A 15,636-nucleotide genomic window follows, 5' to 3' on the forward strand; every position below is an offset into this window, starting at 1 on the left:
ACAAAAGAAGTCATACTGAAAGGATCACGTGTCGCGTTCAACCTGAACACGTCGGCACCCAATCGTTTATTGGCCGCCGTTGGCGATATGGACTTTAACTTTTGACCGGTGCCTTTGACCAGCGTGGCCTTGGCATGTTGCTAATTTACTAACGTGACATTTAATCAACAAGTAATGACGCAGGAGCTCAACGATCTCACCAGCCTCCATGTTTTCTCCGGTGGTTTCGGTTCAGCAACTGGAGGTTTTCCTCTCGGTCTCCGACATGTAGCATCATCCTCAAGCAGCTGATACTACATGGTGAGCTAAAACTCAACAAAATAATGTGCTGTCACTTTATTTATGAAAGGGTCCAGAGGTAGAGTCTGCCCCACACCTGTAGTCAGTGTAGTCTTTCTTTGTAACCACACACACACACTCGCCCTCTCTCTCTCTCTCTCCCTCCCACACACACACACACATATATTTTACACACACACACACACACACACACACACACACACACACACACACACTCTCTCTCTCTCCCAGACACACACACTGCACTCATCCCAAACACAATCACTCATGACTCTCTCTCTCTCTCTCACTGCACTCCTCATATACTCTCTCCTCTCTCTCTCTCTCACACACACACACACACTCTCTCTCTCATCACACACACACTCCATATACTCTCTACATGAAGAAGGCATGTTGTACATATCAGAGTCACTTTATTTCTTTAAATCTGATAACAGCATGACATTCAATTCTGCAGCAGTGATATTCTGCTTCTGAATATGCATAGTCACAATGTGAGTCGTGGGAAAAACTGTTTACTACCAGTTTCCAGCGAAGGCAGAAAGCGAAATGATAAAGAAAGATGAAGAGAGCAGAAGCGGGGCAGGGGGGCTGCGGGGCGGGATGAAAGTCACACACAGCATTAACGTTTACGGATCTTACAAAGGAAAAGAAATCCCAGATTAACTGGCTGATTAATAAGAAGCCTTTACAGGGGATTGGTCTGAAAATGAATCTGGGGGAAATAGTCTTGAGAGAAAAGGAAACATGGCTGATGATCCACTCAGATAAAATAAATTATTCAGAATGATTCAAGCGAACAAATTAATAAGAAAGCGTGATTACAACCTGGAGCAGCAGCAACAAATCTCACTTCAAAATGATGACAAATGTAAATAACATCTTGTTCCATCCAAAGCTGAACCTTTTCAGAACAGGCTGCATTTCAATGAGGTGAGGTCAAATATTTATGGATGTTTGACAGCCGATGCATTTAGGCTTAGTTTGGAACACATTCAATCGAGACCAGACACGGAACACTGCAGAGGTTTGCAAAGTTCTGAAGCTAAATTTGTTGGGAAATTTCTTATATTCCAAAAGTACAATAATGTAATCCTCAAGTCCTCCTGACAGTTCTGTTTTAAAACTTTAAAACCTCAATCTAGACATGATTCTCTGTGGAAGCTACTGCAGCTATAGCTGAGGCTTCTAACCTGTGCCTCCATTCCACAGACATCCTGCTAGTTGACCTGCAGCCAGAACCACCAAGTTCCCAAGGGCAGCCCTGCAATACAAAAGGGACTGCTAACCCAAACACTATCCCCGAATGCCAGCCGATAGCTGTGGCACAGCTTCACTATGATCTTTTCTCTCTGTCCCGGACCTTAGCAGATCGCAGCCTCCTGTCTCCACTCCCAGAGTCAAAGTCCCCTGGTCCACCCTTCCCTGGGAATCCTCAACAACACCACTGCTCCTCGGGGTGCTCTTTCTGCAAACATTTCGTTGGTATAAAACCCTCCGGTGGTGCTGCCTCACCATCATGTCTACCTTCATCAGGAGTTCTTTCCTTGCCCTGAGTTACTTGGGTCTTTGTTGTTGAGGACATGGGCCTGCTGCCACCTGTCAGTCAGAACACAGCCTTGGGCCGTCAGGAGCAGGTCTTACTCAGGGCTCTTCATTCCCTATCCCCTCAGCTCATCACCTCCTGGTAAAAAGAACCAGGTGTGGTGACAGACTACCTCCTCCCAAATATCTTTGACATCTCACTAACAGCCTTGTTCTCATCCTCACTAGCTGTATCGTCCCTATTACCTACACAGGAGGAAGGGGCATGGCCCCAGAGACAGAGACGCACTGATTGGCTATCTGTAGAATCTGCTCCCTGCTGAGGGCAGGAGTGTCACGAAACCCGGCATGTCAACATCAGACTCTCCTCCATCTTCCTCCGTGTGACAGCCACTAGCCTCCTCCTCAGCTTCCTCTTCCTCTGTGAGCTTGACGCTCCTGACTCCACAGATCTGTGTGACGGAGCTGCCACTGATCTGCGACAGGAACTGCCTCTATTTGAATGTAATTGTTTCAGATTCGCACTCTTGCCCACTTCTGTTTCCAGTGGGGATGAGCCTCAAGATCTTTATGGCTCCATTCAGGTGTCCGCGTCATCACCTTCCCTCTCAGCCTCCATGACCAGCACCAGGGTCCATAGGCTCCTCCTTATCTGCTGGGAAGCCTGATTTTAGCTGTTTGACCAGAGAGATACTGGGTATTTTCACTGTTTTCCACTGATAGAAGCAGCTTCACGTGAACAGGGCCTGTGTGTCCACTGTCTGAGACACACACTGCACACACACACACACACACACATTTTCCACACACACACACACACACACACACACACACACATTCCTTGCCCGCTCCTGGTATTTCATGATTAACTTCAATCTGATGATGATTTTTAAAAAATAGGGCTTAATGAACATGACGTTCTCTCACGTTCACACTTTTAGCTCATGCAGGAGAATGAGGATCGATTACGCAGTTCAATTCTAAGTTGTTTATAACCAAATAACGGCACAAGGACAAAGTCACTGGGATCAAGTATTAGTGTGGACCCTAAGGCACCGTCGCTCTGTCGTTTTGTTGTGCATAATTGCTGAACGAACTAACTTTTGACCAAATACTTTATGGAATGTATAACGCCCATAACCGGTAACAATCAGCAATCGACATGAAGTTGGCCTCATGTGTACTTTCCAGACTCCGATGCTGTTCTCTGGTAGTTTCAGTTCAGCTACTGGATTTCCTCTCAGTCTTGATCTAAAACTCAGCACAAACAATAACACCTTCTTTTTATGGGAGGCAGAGGGTCTTCAACAGGAGGTCTACCTGACTAAAGTCAGCGGAGGGTGCTGCAGGGCGTCACGCGACATTTTAGTTGATGAGATAATTTTTGTATATTCACTCACTCATCAAACATAATCTCTCTCTCTCCTCTCTCTCTCTCTCTCTCCTCTCTCTCTCTCTCTCTCTGGGTGTGGTGGAGTGGTAACGCCAGAGCTGAGCATCTATTTATGATCATGAATAACAGGACTGAGGACCTGAGCCTGAGTGTTTAAACTCAAGTGGAAGGAAGTTTGACTATATGATTTTGCGCATATATTGTTAACGAGACCACTTGCTCAGGAAGAACCTGGGAGGGGTGGCTGAAACATGCAAGGAGACTCAACAAATGGAAGTAGTTGAAGCCACAATTAATACGTACAGAGGCAGAACATTTAATAATCAATAACCATGCTTCTGCTCTGTGTCTCGGCTACTTTCATGGAACCACCCCGAAGGACTAACACAAAACTACATCTGTGAGTCATCACTAATATCATCTTATTCCATCAGACGAACCTTTTCAGAAACAGGCTGCATTTCAATGAGGTGAGGTCAAATGTTTATAGATGTTTGGCAACCAAGTGTATTTGAAGCAGTTTGGACACATTCAATCGAGACCAGACACGGAACCTGCTGGGGGGTTTTGCAGGATTCAGAAAATGAAGTTTATTGAAATTTCTTATATTCCCAAAGTACAATAAGTACTAATCCTCAAGTTATCAAAAGTAGGTTTCCCGTTTTTAAAACTTTAAAACTTCTTTAGACTTGATGTCTGAGTAAGAAGAAATGTTGGATCCTGTGAGTCACTGGCAATGTAGTGGTTTTAACACGGAGCTTTATAACAGATGAATAACACCCGATGAAGCCGTCTCTGTCATTTATGGCGACGTCACATCAACCGAGTGATACACAGAGCGATGGTATGTGTGTAGGATTTGTTAACACTGTGATAAGCGTAGTGCTGGGGATGAGCGCTGGGTTTAACTGCTGGAGGATTGCAGTGTGTGACAGTACTAGAACTTCTCCATAGTCAGGATTCAGATTAATTAGAGACAGACAGTCTTTAATCACCTGCAGAGTTTTTGCTGCATACAATTTCATCAAAACACAGTTAAAGACTAATAGATGTGCTGACATAAAAAAAAAAACACACACAAAAACAAAAGCCGGGAGCGAAGGAAAGAGTCATTTAAATACTTTATTGTCTTCAGTGCTTAATGTTTCTGGCAAAGTCTGACAGGTGAACTAGTGATACATTTACTGACAGCTGGTGCTGGATGTTCAAACTAATAAACACTTGCATTATAGATATAAAGTGTGATGAAACACAAAACACACCTGTCACCCTTTGGGATTCAGAAATACTTTCTAATACTTTCCTTTATTTATTCTTGCTTTAATAGATGGTGTTTCCAGCAATGTGTTTCTTTAGAAAATAGAATAAAAATTATAATTTATGTCCTCATTTAAAATGCCTTACACAGGACTTTTTGTATGTTTCCATACAGAGGACAATTTCTCTTTCCTTCTGTTCTATAAAAGACAAAGTTCTTGTTCTAAAATGACCAGCTGTAGGACAGTCTGTACCACAAACAATCAATTCATATTCTTGGAAAAAATAAATCTCCGAAGTGTTTAACTATTAATATTCATCTGTCCATCACACACTGAAAATATCACTAAACTCTACTTTGTGCACCTGATTTAACACCATAGTATCCAGCTACTGAATGTTTGAGGTGTTTATTATGCTTCCCTGAACTGGAGATTACTTTGGAGTGGAGGATTTCTCAGGAGAAAATATAGTATACATTTATTAACTACAAAACCTGGCGTCGCTCTCTGGGCTCTGTTGTTTGTTCAAGTTGATCTCATGACGTTTTCTCAGGTAATTTGTTTCTTCTGTTTGTGTGCCAGATCTGACTTTTCCTTTACACCTTCACTTTCTGAATTTGTCTACGGGCGATGACACTGCAGCCAACACACATATATCAGCCACTGAGACCGAAATACTAGTTTGCCCCCACAGTTGCAAGATCTGACAGGACCGTGCCAGCCACACCCTCCAGTGCTACAGTGTGAACAGTGCTGCAGAGCTAAGCCACCCTAGACTACAGACGCGTCTCTGCTGCACTTCACTGCTGCAGTTTCAGCTGCCAGGGTGACTGTGAGCCAGCTGCTCCTCCAGGCTGCACTATAGCAGCCCCAGCTCCAAGGATGCTCAGCTACTGCTGCCATCCCACGAGCTGGCTCCGATGAAACTAACCTCCTCCAGAGGTATCAAAGCTTTCCCTCATGGACTGGCAGCCCCAGTGCCAACAAAGGGGCTCCCCACCAGGGCACAGCCAGCAGCCCACCTGCTCCACTGCAGGCCGTTTTCCTGAAGCTGCTGCCACTACTGGCCCACACAACTTTCCAGCCCCTGTGCCTACTGACATCCCATAGTTTACTGCAGCAAAACCCTACAGTTTCCCTGAGGGCAGCCACCTGCAGCCACCAAAGGGACTGCTATGCCAACCTGTCAGATGCCCCAGCGCCCGTGGCTACAACCTTCCCCTACTATGATCTTCTCTGTCCCGGACCACTCAGCAGATGCACAGCCTCCTGTCTCATACGAGTCAGTCCCCCTCGTTCTTGCCTTCCCATCAGATCCTCAACATCCTTTTCTATCCTCCTGATGGCAATATGCCTCTAAAAAACATTTTGTTGGTATAAAACCCTCCGGTGGTCTGCCCTCCTGCATCATCACCTTCATCAGGAGTTCTTTTTCCACTTGCCCTAGGTTACTTGGGTCTTTTGTTGTTGAGGACATGGTACCTGCCACACCTGTCAATCAGGCCTTGGGCCGATCAGGAGCAGTCTTCCTCAGGGACTCTTCAATCCCTATCCCCTCAGCTCATCACCTCTACAATCAAAAGAGACAGAGTGTGGTGTGGACCTCCTCCCAAATACTTTGACATCTACTACTTGGCCTTGTTCTCGTCATTCACATGTATCACGTCTATGGCACCACAGGAAGGCATAGCGGGGGCAGAAGAGAGACGCACACAGTTGGTATCTTTCTGTATGAATCTGCTCCCTGCTGAGTGGAATTGTCCCCGAAACCCAAACATGTCAGCCACATCAGGACTCTCCTCCATCTTTGCTCCGTGCGACAGCCTGGCCCTCCTCCTCCCCTTCTCCTCAGCTTCCTCTTCCCTCTCCTCTACAGGCACGTGCTCCTAGGCTCTGAATCCTGTGTGGCCAGGGCTGCCGCTGATCTGCGACAGGAACTGCCTCTGGCCCAAGATGGTGTTCAGATGCACTCTTGCCACTTCCTGTTTTCCATTAGGGACCAGCCTGAGCTCTTGGCTCCAGCTGGTGTCCACGTCATCATAACCCTCTCAGCCTCCTGGCACCAGGGTCACAGGCTCTCCTTATCTGCTGAGGAGAAACACAGATTTTACTTTCATGACCAGAGATGCACAGGTGTTTTCACTGTTTCACTGATAGAAACAGCTTCACGTGAACCTAGAGGCCTGTTGTGTCACGTCTGGGCACACACACATTCTGCCACCACACACACACACACACACACACACACACATACCACACACACACACACTCTCCATACCCACTCCTGTAGTATTTCATGATGTTTTAATTGATGACAGTTTAAAATAGGCAATTAGAACGTGACGTTCTCTCCACGTTCACACTTTGGCTCCATGCCTGCAGGAGAAATGAGGATCTAGGGTTACACAGCTCGAATTCTAGAAGTTATTTTATAACAAATAACGACACAAGGCTAAGTCTCACTGAAGGATCTTATATTAAGTGCTGAACCCTAGACCTTGTCGTAGCACTATTATTCTATTAGCCGCCGTGCGTGAGCTTTGGCACGATCTCGATTGCCTTTGCCCGAATAACCTGTATATAACGAGTAGCATCAACCAATCACGACGCATGAAGATTTGACCTCCACCAGACTCGTTGCGGCGCTCTCTGGTATAGTTTCAGTTCAGCTGCTGGTTCGCGTCGCGACATTTTTGGTTGATGAGAGAATTTTGTATATTCACTCACTCATCGACATAATCTCTCTCTCTCTCTCTCTCTCTCTCTCTCTCTCTCTCTCTCTCTCTCTGGAGTGTGGTGGAGTGTGTGAGAGCTGAAGGCATCTATTTATGATCATGAATAACAGGACTGAGGACCTGAACCTGGTGTTTAAACTCAGAGTGGAAGAGTTTGACTATGTGATTTTTGCGTATATATTGTTAACGAGACCATAGCTCAGAAGAACTGGGAGGGGGTGGCTGAAAACATACAAGGGAGACTCAACAAATGGAAATGGTTGAAGCCACAATTATCGTACAGAGGCAGAACATTAATAATCAATAACCTGGTAGCTTCTGCTCTGTGGCATCGGCTCGCCTGCATGGAACCACCGAAAGGACTAACACAAAAACTACATCATAGTAGTCATCACTAATATCATCTTATTCCATCAAACTGAACCTTTTCAGAAACAGGCTGCATTTCAATGAGGTGAGGTCAAATATTTATAGATGTTTGACAACCACGTGTATTTGAAGCAGTTTGGACACATTCAATCGAGACCAGACACGGAACACTGGGGGGTTTGCAAAGTTCTGAAGCTAAATTTATTGAAATTTCTTATATTCCAAAGTACAATAATGTAATCCTCAAGTTATCAAAAATGAGTTTCCCGTTTTTTAAAACTTTAAAACTTCACTTTAGACTTGATGTCTAAAGTGAAGAAGTGACTGGATCCTGGTCTGTATGTAGTGGTTTTAACAACAGAGCTTTATAGATGAATAACACCCGATGACCGTCTCTTGTCGTTTGTAATGACGTCCATCCAACCGAGTGATACACAGAACGATGGTGTGTGTGGGATTTGTGCTTTGTGATAAAGCGTAGTGCACTGGGATGAACTGGGTTTAACTGCAGGAGAGTTGATGTGTGACAGTACAGAACTTCTCCATAGTCAAGGATTCAGATTGATGGAGACGGACAGTGTTTAATGCTGTAGAGTTTTTGCTGCACCACAATTATAAAACACAGTTAAGACAATAGATGTACTGACATAAAAAAAAAACACTAAAAACAAAACAGGACGAGAAGAGTCATTCAAATACTTTATTGTCTTCAGTGCTTGTTTGACTGCAACAGAAGTCACAACAGGAGTGAACTGGTGATACATTTACAGCAGCTGGTGCTGGATGTTCAAAACTAATAAACACTTTTCAGATATAGTGGCAAGTGAAACACAAAAAACACACCACCCACTGTCACCCTTTAGGATTTAAAATACTTTCTAATACTTTCCTTTTGTTTATTACTTTAATAAGATGGTGTTTCCAGCAATGTGTTTCTTTAGAAAGGCCAAAAGAAAAATTATAAAATTTATGTCACTCATTAAAATACCTTACAAGACTTTTTCAGCAGCTGTTTCCATAAGAACATTTCTCTTTCCTTTATTTCTATAAAAAGACTTAAGTTCTTGTTCTAAACCAACCAGCTGCAAGACGAGTCACAACCTTAAAACAATCAATTCATATTCTTGGAAAAAATAAATCTCAAGAGTGTTTAACTAATATCCTTCATCTGTCATCACACTGAAAATATCACTAAACTCTCGCACCAGCCTTTTACCAGTTTAACACCACAATGCTCCAGCTACTGAATATTTGAGGTGTTTTAATAGCAACACAGACTGAAGTTACTTTGGAGTGGAGGATTTCATCAGGAGAAAATATAATTATACATTTATTAACTAGAAACCAACTCCACTCTCAGGCTCTATTTATTTGTTCAAGTTGATCTCATAAGACGTTTTCTCAGAGTAATTTGTTTCTTCTGTTTGTGTGCCAGATCTGACTTTTTCCTTTACCACCTTCACTACCAGACCCCCAGCCACGACGATGCTTGCTACAGCCTTGCTTATATCAGCCACTGAGGACAAAATACTAGTTTTTGCCCCCACAGTTACCAAAGGGTCTGACAGGACCCTGCTGGCCACACCCTCAGGTGCTACAGTGGCCAGCACATGCTGCCCTGCTGCTGAAGCTAAACCACCCTGAGCTACAGACGCGTCTGCTACACTTACTGCTGCAGTTTCAGCTGCACCGAGGGTGACTGTGCCGACAGCTGCTCCCTCCAGAGCTGCACCTATAGCAGCCCCAGCTCCCAAGGATGCTCCCACTACTGCTGCCATCCCCACAGCACAGGCTCCGATGAAACTAACCTCCTCCAGGGCATCCAAAGCACCCTCCCTTGGACTGGCAGCCCCAGTGCCAACAAAGGCTCCCACAGAGCCGCCCATGGCCACACCTGCTGCTGCTCCCACTGCCAGGGCCGTTTTCCCTGAAGCTGCTGCCACTATGGCCCCCACAGCTTTCCCAACCCCTGTGCCTCCCACTACAGACATCCCTGCTAGTTTACCTGCAGCGAAACCCACCGAGTTTCCCACAAGGGCAGCCCCACCTGCAGCCACCAAAGGGACTGCTATGCCAACCACTGTCCCGAATGCCACGCCCGTGGCTACAGCAGCTACTATGATCTTTACTCTGTCCCGGACCTTAGCAGATCGCACAGCCTCCTGTCTCATACCAGTCGAAGTCCCCCCTCGTTCTTCCCCTTCCCCTTGAATCCTCAACAACCTTTCCTGCTCCTCCCTGATGGCAGCCTCCGCCTCTAAAAACATTTTGTTGGTATAAAACCCTCCGGTGGTCTGCCTCACCATCATGTCTACCTTCATCAGGAGTTCTTTCACTTGCCCTGAGTTACTTGGGTCTTTGTTGTTGAGGACATGGTACCTGCTGCCACACCTGTCAATCAGAGCCTTGAGCCCGTCAGGAGCAGTCTTACTCAGGAACTCTTCAATCCCTATCCCCTCCAGCTCATCACCTCTGGTAAAAAGAACCAGAGTGTGGTGACGGACTGCCTCCTCAAATATCTTTGACATCTCACTAACAGCCTTGTTCTCGCGTCTGTGTATCGTCCTATTGGCACCACCAGGAGGAAGGCATGTGGCCCGGGGGCAGAGAGACGCACACAGTTGGCTATCTCTGTATGAATCTGCTCCCTGCTGAGGTGAGTGTCCCCGAAACCCGGCATGTCAACCACCGAGACTCTCCTCATCTTCCTCCGTGTGACAGCCTGGCCCTCCTCCTCCTGGCTTCCTCTTCCTCTGCGAGCACGACGCTCCTGAGCTCACAGATCTGTGTGACGGAGCTGCCGCTGATCTGCGACAGGAACTGCCTCTGGCCCAAGATGGTGTTTCCAGATGCACTCTTGCCACTTCCTGTTTTCCGATGAGGACCAGCCTGAGCTCTTGGCTCCAGCTGGTGTCCACGTCATCACCTTCCCTCTCAGCCTCCATGACACCAGGGTCCATGAGCTCCTCCTTATCTGCTGAGGGAGGAAACACAGATTTTAGCTGTGACCAGAGATACTGGGTGTTTTCACTGTTTCCACTGATAAGAAGCAGCTTCACGTGAACGGGGCCTGTGTGTGTCCGCTATCTGGGAGCACACACACACACACACACACACACACACACACACACACACACACACACACACACACACACATTCGCCCGCTCCTGGTATTTCATGATGGCCTGATACGATGATGATTTAAAAAATGAACGTGAACGTGACGTTCTCTCACGTTCACACTTTTAGCTCCATGCAGGAGAAATGAGGATCTAAGTTACACAGTTCAATTCTAAGTTATTTATAACAAATAACGACACAAGGACAAAGTCACACTGAAGGATCAAGTATTAAGTGTGAACCCTAAACACGTCGCTGTCATTTATTAGCCGCCGTTAGCAACGAACTTTAACTTTTGACCGAGTACCCTTTAGCCAGAATAACTTATAACCTTATAACGGTAACGTCAACAATCACGACATGAAGATTTGACCTCACCAGACTCGATGCTGTTCTCTGGTAGTTTCAGTTCAGCTGCTGGTTCCTCTCAGTCTTGATCTAAAACTCAGCACAAACAATAACACTGTACTTTTTTATAGAGCAGAGGTCTTCAACAGGGGGTCTGCGACCCCTAGGGGGTCAGCGGAGGTACTGCAGGGCGTCGCGACATTTTTGGTTGATGAGATAATTTTGTATATTCACTCACTCATCGACATAATCTCTCTCTCTCTCTCTCTCTCTCTCTCTGGAGTGTGGTGGAGTGTGTGAGAGCTGAAGGCATCTATTTATGATCATGAATAACAGGACTGAGGACCTGAACCTGGTGTTTAAACTCAGAGTGGAAGAGTTTGACTATGTGATTTTTGCGTATATATTGTTAACGAGACCATAGCTCAGAAGAACTGGGAGGGGGTGGCTGAAAACATACAAGGGAGACTCAACAAATGGAAATGGTTGAAGCCACAATTATCGTACAGAGGCAGAACATTAATAATCAATAACCTGGTAGCTTCTGCTCTGTGGCATCGGCTCGCCTGCATGGAACCACCGAAAGGACTAACACAAAAACTACATCATAGTAGTCATCACTAATATCATCTTATTCCATCAAACTGAACCTTTTCAGAAACAGGCTGCATTTCAATGAGGTGAGGTCAAATATTTATAGATATTTGACAACCACGTGTATTTGAAGCAGTTTGGACACATTCAATCGAGACCAGACACGGAACACTGGGGGGTTTGCAAAGTTCTGAAGCTAAATTTATTGAAATTTCTTATATTCCAAAGTACAATAATGTAATCCTCAAGTTATCAAAAATGAGTTTCCCATTTTTTTAAACTTTAAAACTTCACTTTAGACTTGATGTCTAAAGTGAAGAAGTGACTGGATCCTGGTCTGTATGTAGTGGTTTTAACAACAGAGCTTTATAGATGAATAACACCAGATGACCGTCTCTTGTCGTTTGTAATGACGTCCATCCAACCGAGTGATACACAGAACGATGGTGTGTGTGGGATTTGTGCTTTGTGATAAAGCGTAGTGCACTGGGATGAACTGGGTTTAACTGCTGGAGAGTTGATGTGTGACAGTACAGAACTTCTCCATAGTCAAGGATTCAGATTGATGGAGACGGACAGTGTTTAATGCTGTAGAGTTTTTGCTGCACCACAATTATAAAACACAGTTAAGACAATAGATGTACTGACATAAAAAAAAAACACTAAAAACAAAACAGGACGAGAAGAGTCATTCAAATACTTTATTGTCTTCAGTGCTTGTTTGACTGCAACAGAAGTCACAACAGGAGTGAACTGGTGATACATTTACAGCAGCTGGTGCTGGATGTTCAAAACTAATAAACACTTTTCAGATATAGTGGCAAGTGAAACACAAAAAACACACCACCCACTGTCACCCTTTAGGATTTAAAATACTTTCTAATACTTTCCTTTTGTTTATTACTTTAATAAGATGGTGTTTCCAGCAATGTGTTTCTTTAGAAAGGCCAAAAGAAAAATTATAAAATTTATGTCACTCATTAAAATACCTTACAAGACTTTTTCAGCAGCTGTTTCCATAAGAACATTTCTCTTTCCTTTATTTCTATATAAAGACTTAAGTTCTTGTTCTAAACCAACCAGCTGCAAGATGAGTCACAACCTTAAAACAATCAATTCATATTCTTGGAAAAAATAAATCTCAAGAGTGTTTAACTAATATCCTTCATCTGTCATCACACTGAAAATATCACTAAACTCTCGCACCAGCCTTTTACCAGTTTAACACCACAATGCTCCAGCTACTGAATATTTGAGGTGTTTTAATAGCAACACAGACTGAAGTTACTTTGGAGTGGAGGATTTCATCAGGAGAAAATATAATTATACATTTATTAACTAGAAACCAACTCCACTCTCAGGCTCTATTTATTTGTTCCAGTTGATCTCATAAGTCTTTTTCTCTGAGTAATTTGTTTCTTCTGTTTGTGTGCCAGATCTGACTATTTCCTTTACCACCTTCACTCCCAGACCCCCAGCCACGACGATGCCTGCTACAGCCTTGCTTATATCAGCCACTGAGGACAAAATACGAGTTTTTGCCCCCACAGTTACCAAAGGGTCTGACAGGACCGTGCTGGCCACACCCTCAGGTGCTACAGTGGTAGACAGTGTTGCTGAAGCTAAACCACCCTGAGCTACAGACGCGTCTGCTACACTTACTGCTGCAGGTTCAGCTGCACCGAGGGTGACTGTGCCGACAGCTGCTCCCTCCAGAACTGCACCTATAGCAGCCCCAGCTCCCAAGGATGCTCCCACTCCTGCTGCCATCCCCACAGCACAGGCCCCGATGAAACTAACCTCCTCCAGGGTATCCAAAGCACCCTCCCTTGGACTGGCAGCCCCAGTGCCAACAAAGGCTCCCACAGAACCGCCCATGGCCCCACCTGTTGCTGCTCCCACTGCCAGGGCCGTTTTCCCTGAAGCTGCTGCCACTATGGCCCCCACACCTTTCCCAACCCCTGTGCCTCCCGCTACAGACATCCCTGCTAGTTTACCTGCAGCGAAACCCACCAAGTTTCCCACAAGGGCAGCCCCAGCTGCAGCCACCAAAGGGACTGCTAACCCAACCACTGTCCCGAATGCCACGCCCGTGGCTACAGCAGCTACTATGATCTTTACTCTGTCCCGGACCTTAGCAGATCGCACAGCCTCCTGTCTCATACGAGTCAAAGTCCCCCCTCGTTCTTCCCCTTCCCCTCGAATCCTCAACAACCTTTCCTGCTCCTCCCTGATGGCAGCCTCCGCCTGTGAAAACATTTCGTTGGTATAAAACCCTCCGGTGGTCTGCCTCACCATCATGTCTACCTTCATCAGGAGTTCTTTCACTTGCCCTGAGTTACTTGGGTCTTTGTTGTTGAGGACATGGTACCTGCTGCCACACCTGTCAATCAGAGCCTTGAGCCCGTCAGGAGCAGTCTTACTCAGGAACTCTTCAATCCCTATCCCCTCCAGCTCATCACCTCTGGTAAAAAGAACCAGAGTGTGGTGACGGACTGCCTCCTCCCCAAATATCTTTGACATCTCACTAACAGCCTTGTTCTCGTCATCTGTGTATCGTCCTATTGCCACCACCAGGAGGAAGGCATGTGGCCCGGGGGCAGAGAGACGCACACAGTTGGCTATCTCTGTATGAATCTGCTCCCTGCTGAGGCGAGTGTCCCCGAAACCCGGCATGTCAACCATCGAGACTCTCCTCATCTTCCTCCGTGTGACAGCCTGGCCCTCCTCCTCGGCTTCCTCTTCCTCTGCGAGCACGACGCTCCTGAGCTCACAGATCTGTGTGACGGAGCTGCCGCTGATCTGCGACAGGAACTGCCTCTGGCCCAAGATGGTGTTTCCAGATGCACTCTTGCCACTTCCTGTTTTTCCGATGAGGACCAGCCTGAGCTCTTGGCTCCAGCTGGTGTCCACGTCATCACCTTCCCTCTCAGCCTCCATGACACCAGGGTCCATGAGCTCCTCCTTATCTGCTGAGGGAGGAAACAGAGATTTTAGCTGTGACCAGAGATACTGGGTGTTTCCACTGTTTCCACTGATAAGAAGCAGCTTCACGTGAACGGGGCCTGTGTGTGTCCGCTATCTGGGAGCACACACACACACACACACACACACACACACACACACACACACACACACACACACACACACACACACACACACACACACACACACACACACACACACACACACACACACACACACCTGCCCGCTCCTGGTATTTCATGATGGCCTGATACGATGATGATTTAAAAATGAACGTGAACGTGACGTTCACTCACGTTCACACTTTTAGCTCCATGCAGGAGAAATGAGGATCTACAGTTACACAGTTCAATTCTAAGTTATTTATAACAAATAACGACACAAGGACAAAGTCACACTGAAGGATCAAGTATTAAGTGTGAACCCTAAACACGTCGCTGTTATTTATTAGCCGCCGTTAGCAGCGAACTTTAACTTTTGACCGATTACCCTTTAGCCAGAATAACTTATAACCTTATAACGGTAACGTCAACAATCACGACATGAAGATTTGATCTCACCAGACTCGATGATGTTCTCTGGTAGTTTCAGTTCAGCTGCTGGTTCCTCTCAGTCTTGATCTAAAACTCAGCACAAACAATAACACTGTACTTTGATCCCTCAACAGAGGGATCAAAGTACAGTGTTATTGTTTGTGCTTTGTGGTAAAGCGTAGTGCACCCTAGGGGGTCCGCGGAGGTACTGCAGGGGGTTGATTAGAGAATATTTCATATTTTTTTAATTAAACTACCAATTTTTTCCCCACAAACTTAAATGTCTTTAAATACACATTAACATGAATCCAACATATTGTAGCGAAAGGATAAATGGAGGCAGAAGACGTTATCTTTCAGTCAGCAATGCACACACATATATATCGTAGGGGGTCCCTGCTCCATCTCTCCATCAGTTTGGGGGTCCTTGGCCTGAAAAACGTTGAAGACCC

General features: G+C 45.6%; 1 pseudogene; it reads right to left on the reverse strand.

The window, feature by feature from the left end:
* Positions 1–8,290: 8,290 nt before the first annotated feature.
* LOC118123329 lies at positions 8,291–15,340 on the reverse strand (annotated as a pseudogene).
* Positions 15,341–15,636: the final 296 nt, after the last annotated feature.

This window comes from Hippoglossus stenolepis, chromosome 16 (genome assembly GCF_022539355.2).
Source record: "Hippoglossus stenolepis isolate QCI-W04-F060 chromosome 16, HSTE1.2, whole genome shotgun sequence".
Taxonomy (NCBI): domain Eukaryota; kingdom Metazoa; phylum Chordata; class Actinopteri; order Pleuronectiformes; family Pleuronectidae; genus Hippoglossus; species Hippoglossus stenolepis.